At 42.3% G+C, this 26501-nt stretch overlaps 1 protein-coding gene across 3 annotated transcripts in view; it reads right to left on the bottom strand.

Moving 5' to 3' along the window:
* LOC137660212 (axin-1-like) overlaps positions 1-26501 on the bottom strand; it is a 132936-nt gene that overhangs the window by 106179 nt on the left and 256 nt on the right. For all 3 annotated transcript variants that reach the window (XM_068394926.1, XM_068394927.1, XM_068394928.1), the window contains exon 2: positions 5116-5358. The gene's annotated coding sequence lies outside the window, so the exon portion shown is untranslated. The remainder of the gene's footprint in view (positions 1-5115; positions 5359-26501) is intronic.

Genomic DNA, 26501 nt, shown 5'->3' with positions numbered 1-26501 from the left:
TGATAGGCAAGTAGCAATAATAAAGATAAAATCATCAAATATACATTAGACAGTACAGTTTAATATCAGGATGAATGTTATGCCATACTGTAAAAAGTAGTTAAGATATAAATACCGCACACATAAAATAAAACTCACAAACATAACAATCTTGATGTTTTGATGCTATAAAATACAAAATCATAAAGCTTGAAAGAATAACTTTGTCCAATGCTTTGAAATTCCTATCGTTGTATTGATGAATTTCGTGGATCAAGAATCTTTCAAAATATGCTAATGACGTACAAGGCTAAAAATCTATTTACTAGTTCCACTAGTACTGTACTGTACTGTGGTCGGCATAAAATCGTACATACGCAAAGACATTCGAGCGCATAACCTAAAAAATCCAAATCTCTTGTTAACATAAAGATACAGGTAAACTGTATGATATCTAATATAAGCATTATTCGAGCGATCCTTAACTGGCAAGTCTAGTAATGCCTAATTCACGACACTACCTAACTGTCACGACACGAGGGGTCAGCTACATGTCATTCACGGACAATTGAAGCTATCGGACTTTGTTCCGATGTTTTTCTAATCCTTTTGTTCGGAAATATTCGGGGATGTTATAGGAAACTAGTCGCGCGAGAACGTGCGCTCGGCCATTCCGCAACGACAAAGCGATCGATGGCCAACGCCAAGCAGTTTGGACAGAAAGGGAGGAACAATACCTAACCCATCATCATCTTACCCATTCTATGTTAGTAGCGATGATCCAGGCATCCAGGCCAACACAATAACACTATTACAATACAATAAGTGGGTAGAAGGAAGGGTAATGTGGTCAGCCCTGCCTTGGGCTTTATGAACTTCACCTTCCAGGTCAACTTGTTTACCTCACTCGCACGGATGTGATCGGCTCTGCTGTGGGGACACCCTATGTGCGTCACTTGTGTGCGTCACCCTACCACTGTGCACGCCCAGCAGAGGGGAGCAGTGGCCCTGGCCCTCCCCCCTTTCGAACAACAACAAACGCTTTTTCCCTGCCCCTCCTCCATATCCCAGGCCCCCATCTCTAAGTGCGCATGTAAACCCCCGATCGATGCGGCCGGTATCAGTGGTGGTCAGAGAGCGTCTCCCCCAGCTTCTCACTGCAGCCTCCTCCTCCCAGCCTTCGCCGGACATATGGCATATCGATTCCAGGGATGCCAACCACTCGTCAGCCCCTCCACATTTTCTTAACAATAGATTATCCCAAGACACCATAATAAAAACGCATGTCCTTCAAAAAGTGACTGCCTAATATTTCATCAACAGTAGGAAATGTTTTCTATACTTAAAAACAATGGATAGTACGGTCTACAACAATGAAAAATAGCATCACAATTTACAAGGGGCTAAATTGGCAAAATCAAAATAGGTTTACCCAATTATCAAAATCGTTCAAGCTGTCGATTTAATCAAGCCAGAAATATATAAAGAAAAAAAAAACAGGAAAGAAAAGGTCCACTGCTTTATGTAGAAAAAAAAATTGAAGGCTACACCTGCTTCTCCATAAATTTTCCAACCCAAAAACTCACAATATCCCCAAATCAAAAATCCTATCAAACCTAAAAAGCAAACAACAAAGAACTACGGCAGTCAATAGACAGATTTAATAGACCTGAGATATAAAGAAGCTACCCAGGCTAATAAAAGATCCCAAAATATGAGCACACAAACTCCTACCCCCTGTTAATAACAAGTAACAAAGGTCTTCATCTGCTACCTGCCTTACCCAATCCTGCCATCCAGGTACCCCCCACCCACCCACCCACCCTCAACCCAAAATACTTCCTATCTACAGTTTTATAATAAATATGACAAATTCATAGATAATTTGTATTTTTCCTAACTATACAAACCTTAGCTATTTAAAGTGGGTGATTAAATAGCTAAGGTTTGTATAGTTAGGAAAAAGACAAATTCGTAGATAACTTGTATTTTTCCTAACTATACAAACCTTAGCTATTTAATCACCCACTTTAAATAGCGTTGTTTGTATTCCAGTTACGGAACAAATATAATGTAAATATCTTGCAAGACTAACAATTATTAATGTTCAGCAAACTGCTCTGTCCTTTTCCAATTATCATAAAATCAAAGACATGATTGAAGTGGGCACAGTAAACACCTCTGCTCTTAGCAATCATGATACGACCTTGTAACCGGTTACAGAAACATACTGAGAAACCTCTACTCATTTCCAGGAATTGGCTCAATAGGCAACACAAGCAAATATAGGAGTAGAGTTCCACTGGCCAATAATGAGAATATTCTCTTGCATCAACACTGATTTCTAATTCAGTCTATCCAAATTTATACGAAATAAAAACATTCCTTAAATACAGATTTATTATTCAAAGGAATTAAGACAACACAGTTCCTAAAATAATTTTCCATAAACCAATTATACGACATTTAAATCACCAGGATATTCTATCTGAACTACCTCACTACAGGAAGCTATTAAATCATTCCAAAGTATAATATATTAATCCATACTGCTCATTCAAGACCTTTATCCTTTTTGCTGAAACCATGAAATTCATGAGAAATTAGTACTGAAAACTTAATCAGTTCTTTAGAAGAAGATTATATTTGAAAAATATAATATTCAAAACCATTACATTTTCTTATCACCCTTAGTCCACAAGCAAACTGCAAAAAAAAATTAAATCATACTAAAATATGAGAGAGAGAGAGAGAGAGAGAGAGAGAGAGAGAGAGAGAGAGGAGAGAGAGAGAGAGAGAGGAGAGAGAGAGAGAGAGAGAGTGTGTGTGTGTGTGTGTGTGTGTGTTAATAAAAGATTACATTGCCAAGTCATTTATTTTCAATATGATGCAATAAATTTTGACAGAACTAATAACTTTTGAATATTTTACTCAATCTATAACAATAACTAACTAAGGTGCATATTTCACTACTTAGATCAACAAAGGAGAGAGAGAGAGAGAGAGAGAGAGAGAGAGGAGAGAGAGAGGAGAGAGAGGAGAGAGAGAGAGAGAGAGAGAGAGAGAGAGAATTCAATGATTATAGTGGACCAAAAACTAAATGATCTGAATATTACTAAACTAAAATTTAGATGCAAATAAAGCAAATTTTTTAAGATGGTAAACAGGAGTGCCACCATTAATGATGCAATGAGACAAAGGAAGCAGAACAAAATTAGAATTGATAACAAATAAAGTCTGCCCATATAAAACCATAAGAGTAGATATAAAAATATAAGCAGCAATGAGAGAGAGAGAGAGAGAGAGAGAGAGAGAGAGAGAGAGAGAGAGAGAGCTAACTCTCCTAAAACAAGATTATTATGTAGCCTTAGTCCAAAGCAGAATACATTAGTCAAAACAAATAACATCATATTCCTTAATCCAACAAAATGTTGCACAGCTCCACTCTTTGTTAACCAATATGTCAAGTCATAAAGCCAACCCTTTTCTTATGAATAAGACGAATCAGCTAGATTACTTTGCCAATATGGAAGGGATGCTCAAACCTGATGCGTAGAACTCCAATCTCCTGGCTCCCCTTTTCCTCCACAGCTGCTCCCCCCTTCCTCCAAGAATGAGAGGCGTACTATTCCGACCCCTACTAATATTTTCCCCCTTCGTTTCCCTGGTCGCTCTTCTATAAAATGAGATAAACCCAAATGATGGAAAGAGCAAGAAGCACAACAGATTTACTTTAACTAGACATAACAATCATATACTGTGCTGTAAAAGACGACCAAAAAATTGAAGGCAGCTGTTGATATCTTGTGAATAAGATATCTTTGTACAACCCCAAAAAAATACAGTTAACAGATTATCATGGCACATCTATGAAACGGCAAAAAAAAATTGCTAATCACATGGCCCCTTTAAACTGCGTACAGGAGTGTTTGCACTTACAAACTGAAGACAAACTGATGCGCTGTGAAAATTTCCAAGAGCTTTGTACAATATCGATACATAACTCTTAAAAAATCAGTTCTCTAACTTAAGCTTCTATGATTATGCAATATCCCAAGCTATAGTCATTATTTAAATCTTGTAAATTTGACAGCTGTTACTTTGCATGTTATACATACAGTGACAATCCAAATACTCATGACATATGTATGTTGACAGCTGTTAATTTGTATGTCATACAGTAACAATCCAAATACTTATGACATAAGTATTTTGAAAACACACGTCATAAAAACCATGAAGATTAAATACCCTACAAAGTTTTCTTATACGATAAAACAGTTACTAATATTATCATCATTATTATTATTATAATAATCATCATCATCATTAAAAGCCTTTCTTAACCATAATAAAAAAAAAAAGAATGCTACAATCCAAGAGCCAAAATAGGAAAAGCAGCCAAGTGTAGAATACTAAACTAATTAAGATAAATAACAATGAAGTTAATAATTAATAGATAACCTTAGAAACAAGGAAGAAATGAGAAGAACTAATAAACAGCTAAACAATATACTTTTGTGCTACAAAGAGCTACAAAAACATTCAAACTACTAATGAAACAATTTCAATATCCCCGAAGCAGCTTTTAAAACTTGAAAAAATACATACTGGATGCTTAAATAAACCATGTCTAATCATCCCATACAACTTTCCTGTGTACACACACAAAAAAAAAGATGAAAATATATTTAATTAAAAACTTAAATCTTCCCCCAAGGCCTTCCTAGATGCTCTGAATAGCTTCTCCTTGACATTCTGAGAACAATACCTAGGAATATCCTGCAGCTTCCTTTCACACAATGTCTCAACATTAAAACAAAACCGCATTCACAAAAGTAGTTCCTGATTAATGAAGTGAAAATGTAATAACATTATTCTAGGTTGTGAAAGACAACAATGGAGAGAGAGAGAGAGAGAAAGAGAGAGAGAGAGAGAGAGAGAGAGAGAGAGAGAGAGAGAGAGAGAGAGAGAAAGAGAGAAAATAATAATGCTAATGATGCCAAGACTCATGAGTAAGAGAGCGAGGGAGTTCATAAAGAAAAGACAAAAGCCTAATGGCGTGCGGGACGAGAGTGGAAAAGCAGTTGATTAAAAAAGCAAACCTAAAAACTACAAATGGCGGGTAAGACTCACAAGGATCTGCAGGCAGTCCAGATGACCAATCACAACGCAAACATGGCGTGAACAAGTCTAGCTTCTGTTCTATCCATTGTTCCCGCCGAACACGCGCTGAAAGGGACAGCTGACCCCCAAAACCCTTGGGAGGCCCTCGTAAGCTCAATGTTTGCCGAGCCAGTAGTTTTTCTTACTGCACTGAAGAAGATTCTCTACTTCAAATTCTATTTTCTCACTGGTGTAGTATTAAGGGTCCAAAGTCTGAAATCAAACAAAGAATCATTAAAAGCCATAACACGAAGTTCTGTAAAAGCTCTTAGCACAAAAAAACAACTTCAAAAATTTTATGGAATTAAATTAAATCACCACACAATAGCTCAGCCCCATTCCCCCCTCTTAGCCCTTCAGCCAGCAAAAATGTCGAGCTCCAAGGACGATTATTTGGTTCCCAACCGTGGGTTCGACAACCATCCTGGGAGAGAAAAAAATCTGCTGCGGCTGCCTCAAGCGTACAAATTTTGTCGCCCCATTCACAAGTTCCTTTCAGTTCGTATTCTACTCCAAGCGCACCATTATCCCCTAAAAGCTACACACAAAACATGCCATTACCGGCCAACGAAAACGAACCAAAAATACTTTCCAAAACCATAAGTCAAAATTCACGGAAAGTACATTTAGATTTCAAGAATAATAATCCAGACAAAAATCGCATACTACTTATTCTGGATTTTTTACTTGAAAATAAATTCTGTACACTAGATTCATATACTGTATCTAATACAATATAAATTTATTCTAACAGTAAATGTTTAATTCTAACTAAATTTTCCCCACTTGTTTCATATATTAAACACAAACAAATATTTTTTTACCAGTTAGTGTTTTGTACTGAAAAAAAAAAATCCCCCTTCTCTCTCAGTCAGTGTTTAAAGAAAAAAATAAAATCCCCTTCTCTCTCTCTCTCTCTCTCTCTCTCTCTCTCTCTCTCTCTCTCTCTCTCTCTCTCTCTCTCTCTCTCTCTCTCTCTCTCTCTCAAAAAAAAAAAATTAAAAATCCCCTTCTCTCTATTTTAACTACGAACACTCTCTCTCTCTCTCTCTCTCTCTCTCTCTCTCTCTCTCTCTCTCTCTCTCTCTCTCTCTCTCTCTCTCTCTCTCTCTCTCTCTCTCTCAAAAAAAAAAAATTAAAATCCCCTTCTCTCTATTTTAACTACGAACACTCTCTCTCTCTCTCTCTCTCTCTCTCTCTCTCTCTCTCTCTCTCTCTCTCTCTCTCTCTCTCTCTCTCTCTCTAAAAAACAAAAAAATTAAAATCAATCTCTCTCTCTCTCTCTCTCTCTCTCTCTCTCTCTCTAAAAAATATAGTCTACTCTTCAAAGTTATGCCTCATTCTTTCATTTTCATGTGTAAAAGTTTCAAATGTGTGCAGTGAGGGAGTAAACCAGCCAGGTAAAAATATGACATGACTGACAGGTCTTCAGCCTAATCAACCATATAATGGCCATCTCATTGTTCACTTAATTGAATACGACCTTCCTTCTTTAGAGGGGGGCTTCTAGATTTAAATGGCTCCTGGAAGAGGGATTTTAAACTGGACCAAAACATCATACTTTACCTCCTTGAATGAGACAAGGCAATATAGCTACTGAATGTGATGGACTAATGAAGATTGTAAATCAAAGTATATATTACCTAAGATTACTGTGTATATTTTTGTGCTTACAAGTTTTTATGGTATATAAAAATATGAAACTAAGAACCATTAAAAAAATCAGGTGTGAGAAAGTTGTTTTCAATTAAATTTTGTAATGTTATAATACACGACAAAAAAAATATAGCTGAAACTAAATTCAGTACTCTGTACTTAGAAATTTTTTTTAAACTTTTACTAGCCTAAAAGACTGTACAGGATCTACCCCTCACCAATTACAAAATGCTTCTTTTCAAATCAAGAATTAAATAGTTATCCCAAAAGGCTCTCAAAACCAATTTTAACAGTACTATACAGCAATTAAGACCCGAACATAAGAACGAGCTCATAAACCCCTACCCTCTCCGCACAAACCTTCTTTGTTTTCAGTCTCCTGATCTTCCTAACAATAATAAGCTAGACAACATCTATATCTGGAGCTCCTACTGTTGTTTCTATTCAAAAAATGATATTTACAGAAGCTAAGTCATATTCTCTCCTACATTTATTCAAAACAAATTCATCTATTGCACAAAATTGTATTATTTTTCAAAGTTCTATTTAAGAGACTAACTTGGTTAAAACATCTAAATCAGGGAAAGTTACCTAACAACCTAGGATAATCTGTCAATGTCACAAAATTACTTTAATTGCAAATCTATGTACAATTTACCAATTTTACTGGTATAAGATGAGGGAAAATATGTGATGTCCCATACATAAAGTATTTACAGAGAAACTTGTGCACGAATCACATCGCAAAATTAGTTAGTAATATTCTAAATGCTCATGATACAAAATGGTAAATAACTACATATATATTGCATGCATCTTGTACAAAATTAAGAAAATACTTGTTGTGATGTCACAAAGCACGATAAACACAGACAAAGATGTTGCAACTTTTAGCCTATAAATGAAGAGCTCCTTAAAGCCTACTGAAAATACAAAAACCAAAATTACTTCGGTTGACATATCCCAGTTCACACAAGGGATTTCAATAGGTTAAAACTTTCCTGTATGTGCTATTTTTCACATGTAAAACAGAATCTGTATGTTCAAATTAATAACAGAACCTTTGTTCCAGCAGAAGTGTAAAACAGGACCAGTTTGACAATTGTTCACAACAAATATTCAGGCGTCATGGGGGAGCCTTTTCTGAATACATTTGCCATCGAACAGGACTGCAACTATGTAGTCTTCCTAGAGATAATTATATCTGAAAAAGCAGAGGCCAAATGGAAATTAAAATCTGAAAACAAAGCCTAATTTTGTGTTACAAAATCAAGTTAGCCATTTCAACTATGCAAAATCATGGAGGCAGATTGGGATGACAACTTTAAACTGGAGTATGAAAAGAAGGATGCAAAGTGTTGGGGGCAGTGAAGGGAGTGGTAAAGAATAGAGGGTTGGGCATGAATGTAAAGATAATTCTGTATGAGAAAGCGATTGTACCAACTGTGATGTATGGATCAGAGTTGTGGGGAATGAAAGTGATGGAGAGACAGAAATTGATTGTGTTTGAGATGAAGTGTCTAAGGAGTATGACTGGTGTATCTCAAGTATATAGGGTTAGGAACGAAGTAGTAAGGGTGAGAACAGGTGTAAGAAATGCGTTAGCAGCTAGAGGGGATATGAATGTGTTGAGGTGGTTTGGCCATGTTGAGAGAATGGAAAATGGCTGTCTGCTAAAGAAGGTGATGAATGCAAGAGTTGATGGGAGAAGTACAAGAGGAAGGCTAAGGTTTGAGTGGATGGATGAAGTGAAGAAAGCTCTGGGTGATAGGAGGATAGATGTGAGAGAGGCAAGAGAGCGTGCTAGAAATAGGAATGAATGACGCAGTTCCAGTAGGCCCTGCTGCTTCCTCCGGTTGCACTGGATGACCGCGGAAGTAGCAGCAGTAGGGGATTCAGCGTTATGAAGCTTCATCTGTGGTGGATAATGTGGGAGGGTGGGCTGTGGCACCCTAGCAGTACCAGCCGAACTCGGTTGAGTCCCTTGTCAGGCTGGGAGGAACATAGAGATGAAAGGTCCCTCTTTTTTTTTTTTTTTTTTTTTTTTTTTTTGATGTCGGCTACCCCCCAAAATTGGGGGAAGTGCCTTGGTATATGTATGTATGTGATGAAATAAATTTCTCAAGATTATGGAGTGACAGGGTTGATTTGTTGGATTTGAAGCCAAGGGCTTCATGAGTGACTTTTGAATGCTGATGAATAAATAATGAAGGTGCTTCTTGTGGAACAGAAAATTACTGCTTCTGTCTTTAATGACAAGACCACAACTGATGGTTACATCTATCTAAAAAAGCAAATATCACAAATTTTAAGTAATTTGTAATACTTACCTCGAACTTCTTTCTTAGGAGTATCTTGGATCTCCTCCCTAACCGACCAAGAATTTTGCGCAGTTCCCCCTATATCCATTTCCCCTTGTCGGGTCCCTCCGTGGTTGATGGAGACATGCCCTGAGGTGAGCCGGGGTCAGCGTGTGGGTGCGCTACTAGGTCTTTGTCGCCAGTAAGCGTGTGTTCTACTTCGAACTCCTGTAAGGCACCCGGGGCAGGATGGGTGGGCAATAACCCGAAAGTAGTTCAAGGTAAGTACTGTTAAGAAAAATACAAATTACTTAAAATTTGTGATTTGTTCCAACACGGAGTACTTACCTCGAAATACTTTCTTAGGAGACTTATACTTTAGGAGGCGGGGGTGGACTTACAGGCCGGAAGACCCACCACTACCATCCCAGGACACGGGACCTAGATAAGCAGCTAGGTCCAGACGACACAAAGAACAGGGTAGGAGAGTCAGGGGAAGCATGCAAAAGTCTACCTGTTTGTATAACTCACCTTTATGCATAATCCGGACATGGGCTTCCAAAACATCCATCTCTCACATAGGAGGGGGGAAGGAAAGGGCAAAAGGGGTAGCAAGGAAAGGGGAGTAAGGGGGAAACTTGTGTTGCTTGCAATTACTTCTCTCGGGCTACCCGGGGCCTCAGCCCTAAACTTGTTGCAGGGCGGAAATCACTGGTCCAATGAAGAAGACGTCCAGGGACTTCCTCGTGCAGTCTTTCAGGTAGTGGGCCGTAAAGGTGGACTGCCTGGACCATGTGCCTGCTCACATGATTTGGCCTCTTGCCATATTGCTGTCAAATGCCAAAGAAGTGCTAAGACCACTAATATCATGGGGTCGCGGGGTACCCGGGATTGCAGACCCCTCACTGGTGTAAGCTCTCTTGATGACTTGCCGAAGCCAGAAGGAGATCGTGTTCTTTGACACTGCCTTCTTTACTGGGCCTGAGGAGATAGAGACTTTTGATGCTTGGCCGGAGTCTGGGTGTCCTGCTAAGGTATTTCCTGACCGTTCTCACTGGGCACAGGAGCAAGTCTTCCGGGTTGTCCGAGTGAGGGATCGCCGGGACCGAGAACCCTTCGAACCTCGGGTCTGCAATGGCCGGGTTCTGTGTTTTGGCCACAAATTCAGGCAGAAACTTAAAGGACAGGTCTTTCCACCCTTTCAAGTGCGAGACCTCGAATGACAAGCCGTGGAGCTCACTTATGCGCTTGGCTGAGGCCAGAGCTAGCAAGAACACTGTCTTGAGGGTGATGTCTTTATCTAGGATATCCTTGAGGGGTTCGAAGGGAGGCCTTGTCAAAACATTGAGAACCTTGGCCACATCCAACTGCGGGACCCGAGAGGCGTGGGGGGAACAAGACTGCTTGAAACTTCTGAAGAGCATAGTAATCTGGCGAGAGGCTCCCAGGTCGATGCCTCTGAATTGAAAGACCTGACCCAGGGCCGCTTGGATCCCCTTGATGGTTGGAATGGAGACCCCCAGGTCGTCCCTCAGTTGGCCCAGGAAGTCTGCAATCTTGTGGACTGATGCATCCAGAGGCCTCAGATTCTGCGTGGCACACCACTTCACAAACGTGGCCCACTTGGCCTGGTACACCACGATAGAACATTTCCGTAGATACCCTGACATCCTCGAAGCTGTCTTCTCCGAGTATCCTTCTTTCCTTAATAGATGCTCGATAACCTCCACGCGTGTAGCTGGAGGCACTGAGGGTTTTCGTGAAACCTTCGAAAACGGGGCTGGTGCAGCAGATCTTCCCTTATGGGTAGGGGCCACGGAGGAAGGGTGGCCAGGTCCTGTAGATCCGCGAACCACTCCCTCTCCGGCCACCAGGGTGCTACCAAAGTCATCATTGTAGCCCTTGATTGTCTGAGTCTGTTGAACACCTGCCTGAGAATCCCGAAGGGGGGAAAGGCATACGTATCGAGTCCATCCCATGAGTGCTAGAAGGCGTCCTCAAACGCTGCTGCCGGATCTGGCACAGGAGAACAGAACACGGGGAGCTGAGTGTTGAGCCTTGTGGCGAACAGGTCTATCACCGAAGAGCCCCACAACTGTAGGACCTTCTGGGCCACTTGTGGGTGTAGGGACCACTCCGACCCCACTACTTGCCCTGCTCTGCTGAGGCCGTCGGCTAAAACGTTTCTCTTCCCCGGAATGAATCTGGCTGTGAGAATGATGTGCTTCCTCTCAGCCCATTCCAGGATCCGAGCCGTGAGATTGCACAGTTCCCTTGACCTCAATCCTCCTAGTTTCTTTATGTAGGCCACCACGGTGGCGTTGTCGCACATGAGGGCTATTGCGAGGGCCTTTTGAACCGCCAGGAGCTCGAGCAGGTTTATGTGGAGGAGCTTCTCCTCCAGAGACCACTTTCCCTCTGCTGTCTCTTTGAGCAGATGGGCTCCCCACCCCTCCTTTGATGCATCTGTGAAGAGCAACATCTCCGGAGGAGAGGACGCGAACGGCACACCCCGTAGGGTGTTCGCCCTGTCGGACCACCAGAGGAGCATGTTCCTGATGGCTGGAGTCATCATGACTAAGGACTGAGGCGGGTCTCCGTGACCAGAGGTCCTTCAGATTCCACTGGACCGGCCTCAGCTTGAGCCTCCCCTGAGTAACTAGCTTCTCCAGCGAGACCAGGTGGCCCACGAGTCTCTGCCAATCCTTGGCTCTCATTGGTGCATTTGCTAGGAATGGACGAATTATATGGTCCAGATTGTCTAGCCTCTCTTGATAGGGGAATGCCCTTGCTACCTGGGAGTCCAGGACCATCCCTAGGTACGTCATCCTGGTGGTGGGGACCAACTGGGATTACTCTAGATTGATGGTAACCCCCAGTTCTCTGCAGAACTTTAACAGCTTTGCCCCATGCTCCTTTAAGGCTGCCTCTGAGGCTGAAAACAGCAACCAGTCGTCGAGATACCTGATCAGCCTGATGCCCTGCTTGTGTGCCCAGGCTGATACTACAGTGAATACCCTCGTGAACACCTGAGGTGCCGTTGACAGGCCGAAGCAGAGGGTCTTGAACTATAGAGACTGGGTTCCCCACTTCACCCTGAGGAATTTCCAGCTGGAGGGGTGTACGGGGATCTGAAAGTACTGTAGGCGTCCTTGAGGTCCAGGGACATCATGAAATCCCATTCCCTCAAGGCTGCCAGTACCGACTTCGGCGTGTCCATCTTGAAGGATGTCTTCTTGATGAACTTGTTCAGGGCCGAGAGGTCGACGATTGGTCTCCAACCCACCGTAGCTTTCTCCACCAGGAAGAGCTTGCTGTAGAACCCCGGGGACGATTCCCGGACGGGTTGCAATGCTCCTTTGTCCAACATGGCCGACACCTCCTCCTGCAAGGCTGCTCTCTTCATGTGATCCTTAGGGCCCAGCCACTCCGCCCGATGCTCGGGAATCAGAGGGGGAGGCTCTGTCAGGAAGGGAATCCTGTATCCCTCCCTGAGGACTGCCACGGACCATGGGTCCGCACCGTTGTCCTGCCATGCTTGCCAATGGGATTTGAGGCATCCCCCCACCTGTGGTGTGGGAAGGTGTAGGGGGCCTCTCTTCCTATCTCATTCTGGGGAGACAGTTTGAGCGGCCTCGTCTCGAGCCCGAGTATTTTTGTCTAAAGGAGGCCTGGGCTGGGGCACCACCTCTGCAGGAGGGCCGCGAGGACTGATGCCAGGAAGGGGAGGGGGCCTCCTGTCTAGCTGGTGGCGTAGGCGGGTAGGTCCCGTCCACAGACGGTCTTCTATGTGGAGGGCGTCTTGCTGCTGGCTACCTAAGCTCAGCCGAGTCTTTCAGTTTCCCCACTCTTTCCATGGTTTCTGCTACCGTCTGTAGGGGGAACAGGGTCTCACCCCACACCGGAGCATTCCTCAAGAATTTGGCCTCACGTTCGGGGAGTCTACGGGGGAGCTTGTTAAGCACCGTATCTCTCCTTCTTAAGATCCAGTTTGCTGTCTGAGTCAATCACTGGAACGTTAAGAACTTCATAGCTTTGCCCCCAGAACGTATCAGCTCATGCAGTAGAGCTTGATTCTCCGGCACCGAGAGATCGCGGGAGAGTTGAAAACCTGCTAAGGTGCATGCTCACCAGTCCAACCAGGAGGCCACATTGATGATGTCCTGAGACGTGTCCTCCATCATAGTGGCCTCCGCCTGAGAGAAGACCACTGGGGCATTAAGGATCCTGTCATCCGCACTGCCTTGGCTCAGAGCCGCGACGGCATCTTCAATAGTCCGAGGCCTCGCAGGCAGCCCGTCTGGCACATAAAATTTCTTCTGGGTCCTCAGTCCAGGCAGGAGCTTGAAGGACCCTTGGGCCCTGAGGGAGTTCTTGTGCCCCGAGACAAACTGGTCAACGTGGTCCATGCCCAGGGACACGTCAGGAGCCACCGGTAGGGTCAAGGATGGTTTCTGCTTTACCGGGTTGTCCACCATCCTACCCAAACCCGAAAGCTAGGACTGCTCTCAGGACGGTTCGGGCTCATCTAACCTGTGGTGAGCCCAATCAGTGCCAATACTTTCCTGTAAGAGGATACTTCATCAGGCGAACATTCTCCCACATCTACTAAGCCCACTACCACTCGATCCTCTGTGTCGGCTGTATCCTTGAACACGATGGATCCGTGGGGGCGTCCGTATCCCTGACATCCGGCCGGCTCGATGGAGCGGCTGCCTCCACCACGGATGGAACCCTCGAGGAGGAGGTAGCTGTCATGGGTCTACCCCCTCCCGGAGGAATCCGTGGAGAGTGACTGCCCTGCTGAGCCCGCGGATGCATCCGATGTTTGGATGGAGCCGGTGAGACTTTGGGTGTGGGAACAATGCTGTCGGGCTAAGCCAGCGGCTGCCTCCGCTGAACGGATGGAGCCAGTGACTTGCCGGGCAAGGACAAGGGAAAGTTAGCGTGTGCCAACGGCTGCATCCGAAGCATGGACGGAGCCGAAGAGACACTGGGCAAGGGCACGGAAGCGGCTCCAGCAGCCGCCGAGGCAGGCACTGGAGCGGCAAGAGCCCTGTTCGACCCGTAAGGGGGAAAAACTGCCTTACCTATTTTTGCCCTCTTCTTTCTGGAACTCTTCCTCTTCTTGCTCTTCCTCTTTGCAACTTTGGCCTTCTTCCTAGACGGGCCTGAGTTTGAGTTCGAGCTTGACTTCTTTTTCTTATTCCTCATCTACCGGTCACTGGAGTCTTCCGACGATGAAGAGCTGGAGGACCAGGTAACGTCCGAGGAAGACGAAGAAGAAGAGCTATCCGAATCCTCTGCCACCAACATGGGGGCTTGCAATTGTGCTACCGGGGTGACGGGTTGCATGAAATCAGGAGGTAGCGCAACAGAAGCCGCCGGGGCGTGAGTAGCGACCCACGTGAGGCAAACCAGCCAGAAAATTCTTTTTCTTGTCGCATGGGTGACCTGAAGGGCATCCTTGGCGCCGCCCACACAATGGAGTCGGGGTCCGAAGAGTACGTGGCTCGTCTTTCTCTGTCTTGGTCGCCCCCTGAAACCGCTGTACCTGAAAAGCACTGCCACGTGGAAGGGAAGGAGCTGGTCTTCCTGACCTCCCCCACACCGGATCCTCAATCGAGACGGGTCCTACAGGCACCAGAACCTCGTCTACAGAAAGCACTCCCGTAACAACAGCAGACTCCCCACTTGTCTGCATAGGCACAATGCAACTTGAGTTATTAAAATCAGACTCATGGGGAATAGCAATGGGTTGTTTCCCCGAAACGGACTTACCTCGTCCCCTACTCTGGGTAGGGGAAGGGGAATCGCTCTCCGAAGGAGCTGAAGGAGACGCTAACGGAAAACCGAGACCAGGCTTCCTCGGCGACCGCTTCGATGCCTTCTTCTTCTTTGTGCCGAATAATGTCCACTGCAGTTCCGGCCTGGACACACACTCCGGACACGTGGAAGCAGGCGAGCACACTCTGCCTCGACACGTGGAGCACAACGTGTGCGGATTGATGTTTAACTTAGATAGCCATGCTCGGCATGACTTACCGGCCTTAGGCCCGGGAAAACGACCTTGGGATTCCATAAGGGTAATCACAAGCAACACAAGTAACACAAGGAAGGGATATCGTGGAACACAATGGTGGGTTGGACGGGATGCGAGAGAGAGCGGCGAGATGTTATCTACGCCGCGACCAGATGCTTACTGGCGACAAAGACCTAGTAGCGCACCCATGCGCGCTGACCCCGGGTCGCCTCAGGGCACGTATCCATCCGCCACGTAGGGACCCGACAAGGGAAAATGGAGATAGGGGGAAATGCGCAAAATTCTTGGTCGGTTAGGGAGGAGATCCCAGATACTCCTAGGAAAGTAGTTTGAGGTAAGTACTCCGTGTTGGAACAAACAGAGTTTATGAAAGCTGCAGAGAAAATAAAACTGCTAAAAGTCGGGGAGCTTTTGGATTACATCTTGCACCTCATAGATGGAAAATTGAAGAACAATTCAGATTTCAACTTCCAAATAAACCACTGTAAAACAAAATTCAGTCCAACTTTCTAATTACCCCAGCTAAATTCTTTCTTTGTCTTTCAGACTACTGTATTCACACTCCACCCTTTTCCTTTTCCTAATTCACTTCTATGGGATCCATAGCCATCAAAGCAAGACAATGCCAGGATCCTTGCTTTGCTCTTATCCTATTGGTATTTAGCCACTTGACAACTCAAATTATGAATGAACCTCTTTGCCCAAAAGAAAATAAAACCTGTATCCCAAATATGCTTCTATATTTTTATAAAATATCTGATGAGTTTGATAGAATTCTAGTTCTTAAAAAAAAATTTAAACAAACAAATGCAAGCAGTTTGACCTAAAATTTTCAAATCACAAGAAATTACTCATATCTTGACATAGGAACATTACCTTTGAAGCAAAAGATCAAAAACATGAGACTGATACCATCACCTGGTGGTAAAAAATTACAGTATACTGTACTTATTAAAAGCTTGGAATCAACACACAATGAAACGTACAACTAAAGAATCGGGATGAATAAGAACAGTGTAATGGTGTTTATTCAAAACAAATTAGGGAAAAGGAAAACCATGTGAAATCAATTATTCAGATGACAGTAAATTACTTCTGAAGAACAATTTTACTTTACCTAACTTAAACTAAACCTTTAATATTTGTTTAGGGCATTATCAACTCCTTAAGTTTTAAAATGCAGTACTGTATATTTATGCATAATACTGCAACTCAATTAACCCTTTTACCCCCAAAGGACGTACTGGTACGTTTCACAACACTCCTCCCTTTACCCCCTGGGCTGTACCGGTACGTCCTTGCAAAAATCTGCTATTTACATTTTTTTTTTTTTGATAATTTTTTGAGAACGAGACCAACCTGACCTCTCTATGATGAAAATTAAGGCTGTTAGAGCAATTTTAAAAAAAATATACTGCAAAATGTGCTTGAAAAAAAGTTCCAAATAGCCTGGGGGTAAAAGGGTTAAAACTCACAGCAGAACATATCTTAAGTATAAAACACCTGATCACACAATAATGATACCAATCTAGGAGTCTTGAAAGCACATCGGCAAAGAAGCAAATGAGATATGTAAACACAGATACGACAAGACTCCTCTTGGTGAGGAGAAACAAAAGTTAAGCAGCTACACCATACGAAGGAAAACTTTTTTTTTTTTTCATTTTTATTGACATAGCCTAAGCTGGTGCCTGGAAGCATAAATCAAATGAATATTTGGAAAGATTAACATTCATATAAAGTATTCATTCAAAATGTAACAATTTTTTAGAAATAATTTGTACATCTCATAGCTATACAAACCCCCAAGTCCTTTAATATAGGGAATGTATTCAGCAAAGCTGGAACAATTGTTAACATTGTTAACAAGGTAGTTAGTAACAGGTGGTCACTCTCCCATCACAGACACTTCAGTTTTGACCAATGGCTAAGGACTGAGAGAGAGGTTGAGGTGGGAGGCTTGACTTTTAAAGGATCCAGGTTTGTATGGCTAGAAAGAATCCCAAATCTTAAAGAAATTTATATTTTTTCTAACCATAGAAAACTAACACAATAGGACTATGACATCGATGAAGATGAAACAGCCTTTTTGACCTTTTAACAAGGTAAATGTAGTTAGGGAAGACTACACACCTGAGAGGTAGAACAACCTTCACTTTGACGTTTGGCCTAGGTGATTGTGGAAGGCTATGTAACTTAAAGGAATAAGATTGGTAAAGTTAAGAAAAATACAAATCATTTTAAACCATCAACCTTCAATAGAAGACTTATCCTTAGGAGGTAGGGAGTCCCAATGACCAAACTTGGCTTGGTTAACCAAATCGGGAAATGTCAACGAACTTCGATCCTAAGGAGGAGCGAAAGCTGTAACTCCTGTCAACCCCCAACTTCCTGTGCATAGGGATTATTATTATTTTTACAAGCTAGGGTACAACCATAGATGGAAAAGCAAGATGTTATATGCCCAAGGGCTCCAACAGGGAAAAGTAGCATGTAACAGGAATTGCTGATGGGAACTCGAGTCTCAAGACTGCTACCGCTTAAATTGTAAAATGATTGCATGGTATCTAAAATTTGTCATCATATAAAAGTTAAGTCCCCAGGGGATATTCTTAAAAGTGTGTTCCACACACTTCCCACTTCACAGGCAAAATATTTCCAAATCAATGAACTTCACTAGTGCCCTGCAATACTAGTGGACAACAATATTAGCACTCTTGGAAAAATTTTGTATAGCATCATGGGGAGCATATTCTGAATGCATTTACCATCTAACAGGACTGCAACTATGTAAGCATCCTAGAAATAATTCTGTCAAAGAGAAGAGCCTTGACGAACATTAAAAATACAAGAAAAAGCCTAATGTTGTGTTATAACATCAAATTAGCCGTTTCAACAAGGCAAAATCATGGATGCAGAATGGGGTAACAACATCAAACAAGAGTATGAATTTTTTTCCAAGGTATCTCGATGAAAAATCTAAATCAAACAGGATATGTTGTTCAGTATACTGCATAGGCATTTTTGATTAATGATTGTGTATACAATAGGTCCATTCTCGGAGGATGAAGGAAATACTTATAACATAATTGTAAAGGAAGGTCACTCCGTTGAATAGCTTACCTTCACCTAGCATATGATTCATCAACATAACGGCATGAATGTTACACCTCAAGGGAGGGAAAGAAAAAAGGAAAAATTGCCAGCCATTCTAACCAGACTTAGGTCACAACTGCTATCAGGAGGTGATGCTACTTGCCCTGTGAGGGAACTGAGCTTACTACACCACCTGTTGAATGGCTACCATCAGTCCCAGGGACCTGCGGGGAGTGAAGGTCGTCTGGCATTTCCAGACTCCAGCCTTCATAACCTGTGCCACGGATAGATTGTTCCTGAAGGCTAAAGTAGAACTGATACCCAAGACTTCGTTAGCTTTCCACTTGAGCTTCATCTGGGGAGTAGGAGCATCTGATGGCTTCCCAAAGTCAGAGGGAAATAGTACTCCTGGAGATCAGTCTCTTTACCATCCTAGAACTTGGGAACAGGAACAGTCTCTGGTGCTCAGGCCTGAAGCATTGAGTTTTTCAGAGTTTCATGACAGCCTCACAGGAGAAAGAAGCAAATCGTCTCCATTGCTAAAGACTTCTTTAAAGGAGGAGATGGAAAAGGTCTCAAACCTGGCATCCTGAATCACTGGGTTCTGCGTTATCCAAACGAACTGTGCAACAAAAAAGAATAGGACCTGCTTCCAACAGTCATCATGACCAACGGCATGAGAAATGCTGTGTAACTCATATTACTCAATGACCCTCTTTGCCAAGGCTAGGGCACGCAGAAATCCAGCCATCAGTATCAGATTGCAATACGACACCTCCTACAAAGACTCATAAGGGGCTCTCTTAAGCAATCTAGAGACCTTGGGGACATCCCATTCAGTAGGTCAAAGTTCCTTTAAAGAAAAAGTTTTTTCATGAGCATAGATAGTTCCCATGAGGTGTAAATGTCCAAGCATCTGAGAGGTGTTTCTCCCAGCGAAATAAGACAAGAAAATCAGCAATTACTTGCAGAGAAGCTCCAACCAGAGAAATATACTGTCTACGACACCAATCGCAAAAGAAGACCCATTTTCTCAGGTAGACTGCTACAGAGGATCTGTGCAGGTATCTACACATCTCCCTTGCAGTACCTTGCAAAAAGCATTTCACTGAGATGCTGGATAACCAGCACACGTGAAGCAACAGAGACGTCAGTGTTATGGAACCTCTGCAGATGAGGTTGACAGAGAATGTAGGACAGTGTTTCAAAGAAACATGGGACCGAGACTTCTTGAGAGAACAAGGATGGCAACGAAGTCATGAGGGCTGGCCACACATGATCTTAATCGATTATGATCAAGAGAGAGAACCTACTGTTCCCTCTCTGCATTGCCTTGAGATGATCATGCCCATGAGGCTCGTGAACATTTAGTGCTGCTCATTCAGGAAGAACATGAACGTATTCCGGGAGAACGTGTCCCTTATGGGACTCATATTGTCATCATAGGGATCATGATCATTGATCCAAATGAGAAATAGGACTTCCTCGCTCATGTCAAGCGAGAATGGGTAGTATGAGACTTCCTATTCTTAGTATCCCTAAGAGAAGCACAACATATCCTTGCTCGTGGAGATCCAGCCCAGGGCGATCGATCACACTTCGTTTTTGTCTCACATGGAGACCGAACAGAAGGGCATGATGAGCCGTGCTTCTTTTAACAGTGATTTTGGTCAATCGGAAGACTAGGAAGTGTCATCATTAACATCCTTATTCTTTGTAGATATCTGGGATGGAAGCTCGGTCACCAAAGCATCTTAGGAGTGTCCCAAAGCCTGAGAGTGACCGAGGTCCTGTCCAGTAACACTTGGGATTGATTTCTTAAAAGTGCAATCCCTGGAACACTGCACATAACTCCCTTCCTGAGGGTTGAAGTTCGTTGCAGCATTACAGTACTCCCCACACAAAACCATGCAGGAGAATAGAAAAAAGTTTTACAAGACTCCGATCAACTGGAGGTCCTGTGTTTTGGTGACTTTTTCTTCATCGTCTCCCTTTGAAACAAGAAACAAAGACATAGCAGGAGAAGAGGCAGGAAGAGGAGAGTGGGGCCACTTATTATTATTGTTATTACTTGCTAAGCAACAGCCCTAGTTAAAAAAGCAAGATGCTATAAGCCCAGGGGCTCCAATAGGGACAATAGCCCAGTGAGGACAGGAAACAAGGAAAAATTAAATATTTTAAGAACAGTAACATTATTTCCAATATAAACTATAAACACTTTAACAAAACAAGAGGAAGAGAAATACGATAGAATAGTGTGCCCGAGTGTACCCTCAAGCAAGAGAACTCTAGCCCAAAACAGTGGAAGGCCATGGTACAGAGTCTATGGCACTACCCAAGACTAAAGAACAATGGTTTGATTCTGGGATGTCCTTCTCCTAGAAGAGCTGCTTTCTATAGCTAAAGTCTCTTCTACCCTTACCAAAGGAAAGTAGCCACTGAACAATTACAGTGCAGTAGTTAACCACTTCAGTGAAGAAGAACTGTTTGGTAATCTCAGTGTTGTCTGGAGTATGAGGACAGAGGAGAATATGTAAAGAATAGTCCACACTATTTGGTGTATTTGTAAGCAAAAGGAAAATGAGCCATAACCAGAGAGAAGGATCCAATGTAGTACTGTCTAGCCAGTCAAAGGACCCCATAACACTCTCGCGATAGTATCTCAATGGGTGGCTGGTGCCCTTGCCAACCTATTACCTATAACTTCCTTCTTGCTCTTATTCACGGCACTCTAGGATTTCACACCGGTTAACGTCACCTCAGCTATGGCAAGACGATGTTCAGCAGGAACTGCATCACTAACGGACTCATCGGGCACTTCCAACACAGGGGAAACTGAAGAGCAGGAAGCAGCAGAAAACTCATGGGCTCTAACAGATGTTAATGACTCTAGAAGCTTCACAGCAGAATCCCTAGCAAAAGCCACAGCTTACACAGATCTAAATCTTTCCAGGGGTCATCAACAGAAAATACATCAGGGGGACATGGTTGAGAGGGAAAGGAAGAGGCATATTGCCCCCCCACCCCCCACTAGACAAGGACCACACACCTGCCTTCTCGAAACCCCTTCTGGAAGATAGAGGCAGTTTCCCTTCCACCGACAAGACCACAAGAGGATCCAACCCTGGAAGAAACCGCGGAGAAACAGTCGGCTTTGTTCCTGAAGGAAAATAGAATTAAAAATTTTTCAGCACAAGCTTGGGCATGCCCTCTAATAATGATAAATCCCTCTTAGACATCTTTTACTTCTCAAAACATCATCCAATGCAAAGGAGGCCATTCCCTACACTCACTGTAAAGGGATGACTGCGAGCAGTCCTGCCCCTTAGAAAAACCACAAAGTTGATGGAGGTCCACCTCTCGATTACTCGGGTAACAGCTGCAACAGTAGACTTCCTTACCTAGGCAAAGTCGCATGTCTGGCTTTGGGGTGGACATCAGAGCAGTTATTAATCACTATGGAAAGATAAATAGAGAAAAGGTTTGTCAGCCAAGGCAGAGACGCAGCAGAGTAAATGTCTGCACAGTTGCGGCGAAAGTCAAAGTGAAGGTTGCTCTACCTACCAGGTGGGCAGGTCTTCCTGCTTCCTGGCAACCAACTATGTTTACCTTGTTAAAAGTCTAAACAGCTGTTTTAACTTCACTGACATCATAAAGTTTGATGGTTTGTAATACATGTAGAAACAAATACAAATTGCTTTTAAATTTGCTATTTATTCCAACACACACTGTACAACCCTTTGTCTTTTAAAATATTGAAAATTGTTTATTGGTAGGTAGGATCTTTCCCTAAAGTGAAACTTGGTCCTTTTTCTACCCAAGAAATGCCAGTCTCCCTAGTCCTGTATGGTAGTGAGGGAGAGGACTCCAGCAATCTCCTGTCAGCCCATCAAAGGGATGCGTAGATTGATAGGGCCTGGATAGTTCATGGTGATGTACCTGGTACTTGGTCAATCAATTAATCTTTCTCACCTAAAGGGAAAATGCAGTCTTGAATTATACCTCTGGTGCCTGATGGGCAATGGATAGGTATTCACTCCACCTCATACCAAGAAGCTGGGGAGGGGGAAACACTACTTGCAGGTCCAAGTCTGATAAGAATGTTGCTATCAGGATAGCTAGGCCAGCCACCAGAGACCACGACCCGATGGGCCATGGCACAAGGTTGGGAGACCAACCGGGAGTCCTCCATCTCACCAAGAATCCTACAGGAACTTAATCTTTATCAGAGGAAGAGGAGGGGGAGGAAGAAACTCACTTCTTCCTCTTACCATCTTACCAAGCACAGACGTCAAGATCTAACTGACCATCAACGACAACACTCCCCCAAGGGGAGAAACCAAAAGAATGGGGATCACTGTCATAGATGCAGCAATAGGCACACTCGCTAAACAGAGATAGGGACTGGGGTCATGAACACCATGGCGACACACATAGGTTTCACCAGCCCTATATACTTCTTATGCCCTTTCGGCTTCAGCAACTATACTACAACAGGCTCGAGAGCCTTCTTAGACTTAGGGCAAACTGCAGATTACCACTGGAACAAAAATCATTACTAAACTCACTGGAGTTACCATTATAACTATTGTACTGGCACTGGGGACAAGGGAAAATTAACCTTAGCTAGCAGCTACTTCAAAATAACATTGAAGGCCTTACTGCAATACCTATACAGTATGTCAAACTCTTCACCGGTGGTCTGCACAGCTATAGGAAAGTTTCCTGCATATGCTGGTGTGCAGCAATGACTGGAGAAACTCCACGATCCTCCAAACCCTGAAAAACTCGTTGATTTGCGTTCACCCTGTTCCTGAGGCATAACTCCCGGGGTCCGAGCCAGGGGCTTATACCTAGATGCTTCATCAACAGGCAAACTTGATGAGCTGTGCAAGATTGGGAGTTGCCAAGGATTATGCCGGAGAATCACATTGCCTTTTTCCTCCTCCTCAAACAATAAGCCTACCACTGAATGGGAGCTCACAGTTTGCACTCGGCACATGGGGTCGATTGTGAACAATCATAACCCCTACAAGAAGTACACAGATAGTGTGGTATCTACAGCCAGTCTTGGTATAAAACTTCTGAAGTAAAAAGAAAAAGATCAAAAGCCTGTGGATAGGACACAACAATACACTATGTTCGCACTCGTTGCGGCCTAAGACAAAAGTGAAGGGTTTTTGACAGGAAAGTACGCGCTCACCACCTGTTATTAACGAAATGTTTGTGTACATGTAGGAACAAATGGTAATTCAAAATTTATTGTAAGCTGAGATAATCATTTGCAATTCAAAAGATTTTCAATTTGGAAACGCACTTGCCTTATCAGGTAGGCTACATTAGGGTGATATTGAGGATTTGATAACCTGAAATTGAATACACAGTGAAACTCAATACAGTAGATTTTTACAAATCTGTATGGAAAGTGAGAGAGAATGTCCTCTTGGGGATTTATGCAAAGACAGGACCTGATATATAAATTTAAGAAGTAAAGATCATTGGATCACTCATGCTTGTATTGGACAACCCATAACAAATAGGCATCAGCTTCATGTGTTTTTTTTTTTAGCGGTGTACACATACTCAAAAGTCCTACATCACATAAGTAAAATCAATTGTTTATATAGAACAGTATACTGTCATGACATGACAATACACCTTTATGACTTTCTTTAGGGTATCTATGGGACAAGTACAACTACAAGAAGGATAGTAGTAATGAACTTTTCAATACCTATAGTTCACCTTATGCTGTGCTGTATACAAACTTAGACTTATACTATAAAAGGTACAGGAATGCTTCAAATACTGTACCCCTAAGGAATGCTGCAAAGACATTCAAGCAATGCCTACAGTGCATAGCGAGAGGTCTAACACAACACCACTATTCCACTACAAGCCCCATGGAGGTAGATTCAATTGGGAAAATGGTATTCATGTTAAATACCCACAGACAAAATACTGTATGTGCTATATCCCATCAGGCCTGGGGGTCCTTTGACCTTGGCGACATAACCTGTCTTGAATTGTTAATGACAACAATGAAACGGAGGGATATATCTTGACCTAACTTTCCTAATATAGGGGAGACTTAACTGACAGGAAAGAGGGTGGCTTTCACCCAGCCATTCCTCCAAACCCTCCATAAACATGTACACATAAAAAAAAAAAATTGCCCAATTAGGAATTTTCATAGAAGTACTACGCTGATCAGGCACTGCACAATTGAAGGAATTATACCATGACCAAAATTCAATATTGCCTCTATAGTTTGTCATCAAATTTGTAACAGTAATCTCATCAAAATTATCATCAGGACATAAAAAACAAGGCTACATCTGAAATATTATGGCATTTAACCATTAAAAATTATTGAGTTAAGTACGGCATCAATAGGGTAAACAGTATGTAAACATTATATCATGAAAAAAAAGCATTGCATAAACATTACACTATAACACACATACTACATGCTTCTGATACTTTGTAAACAATGTCTAAACAGTTACAGATATCATTGAAAAAACTATGAACTTATACCATTCATGAAGTATCCATAAATTTATTTGTAAATATACAAGTATTTACTCATCTTTGTAACACTTCAAAAAGTAAACCCCATTGAAGCCATCAATTACCCAATAGCATATTTGAATTCTGCTTTGGTGATAAATTAATGTACTAAAGTAGCCTACAATATCAACCAACGCATGCCCGTATTCTATCTTGGTCAGATTAAATGGTAGAACATATAGGGGAATCCAATAATCATCAACTCGTAAGAGCAATAATACTCAAATTGCATAACACACGATATGTGCAGCAGGTGAAACATATGATAAATATCTTAGGAAGGAAATTAATTCATTTATATTTATCAATTGATTTTTCATGCAACGTACAGCTTGTGATAGGAAAGTTTCAGAAAATCCAGCAATTTTGACAAAACTGGTCTATTTACAAACTGAATAGTATGCATTCAAGCAAATATAAATGCAAAATCAATCATTTTTTTATAATTAAGCTAAGCTAAGTGAATGGTAACTTCTTCTTAAATTCGTTACCTGCACAAGATAGTTTAACTGCAAATTGGGCAAAGTTACTTCAATCTGAAATCTTCAGTGAGTAGCTAAACTAGATTTCAGTCTATCATAAAATTACAACAAACAAATGTAAGTCAGCCTGACTTTGATTTTGTTATTTTAACCTAGACTTGCCTAATACAAAATATACTTTATTTTCTTGGAGTTAAAATGATGAGAATCTGACAATATTGACTTTCCTTATATTATTCAATAATTCTGAAGATGTGTGTAAAACAAATAAATGCAGATTGAACCAATTTAGAAGACTCAAAAATATAAGTAGGGAGCCTAAAGTAGAAAGTGTGATTAGGTTAAGAGACTGTTTCCACAGACATTTACCACCAAAATCTTGAAACAACGTCCATTTGACCGCTCACTAATGTACACAATAATCAAACCGGGCTAGATAGAAATCTCAAATTCAAGTGGTTTAATAGCCTATTTTAACCCTAGCTTAGAAAGTAATAATTATAATGATAATATTAACATAAATAAATAAATAGTACAGTCACTACATTACAATATGCAGGGCAACAACTTGACTCAACGTATCCTAGCCTCCTTGGCTGAAGGATTAGCCCAAAATTTAATTGCCAGTTTCAATACACCTATCACCTCAATATTGTAAACAACCAAAATAAAGACAGGCTAAGCTGGCTAACACAATTGCTATTCTGGTCTGGCTAACACATCTCATGTTCTTGACAGCTCTCATAACATGTACAGATAAATCTCTAGCTTTAAGACGGCTAATTAGATAAAATATTAGTACCGAACAGGACTTACAACAAGAAATAAGATAGAGAGTGTTTCCAGATCAAGACTGAAGTGACCTGCAGACGACGAAGATAGGCTAACCAAACCTGTCAAAATACGAACCTCCTGACACTACCCTTCAGCCACGGGAACACCCCTATACTATCACAAACATGGCCTAAGGCTTAAAACATCTAACGAATGAAACTCCTGTGTAGTTCTAACGTGAAATATAGGCGTTGGCTGGTTAAAAGTGCTCGTAACACCATCCCAACAAACTCGGCCAAGTGGGACATCTTCGCCTCCTTCGATTTTTACTAATTCGCCAGCTATCGCCCGAAGGAATACTCCAGATTGTTAATGTCACTATATAAGCATGTAAACTCACTGCCTTACTATTCCCTAACATTAAAAAGGAAG

This window comes from Palaemon carinicauda, chromosome 20 (assembly GCF_036898095.1).
Source record: "Palaemon carinicauda isolate YSFRI2023 chromosome 20, ASM3689809v2, whole genome shotgun sequence".
In the NCBI taxonomy this organism is placed as follows: Eukaryota; Metazoa; Arthropoda; class Malacostraca; order Decapoda; family Palaemonidae; genus Palaemon; species Palaemon carinicauda.
The sequence above is the reverse complement of the archived record's forward strand: the minus strand, read 5'-3'. Positions and strand labels throughout refer to the sequence as shown.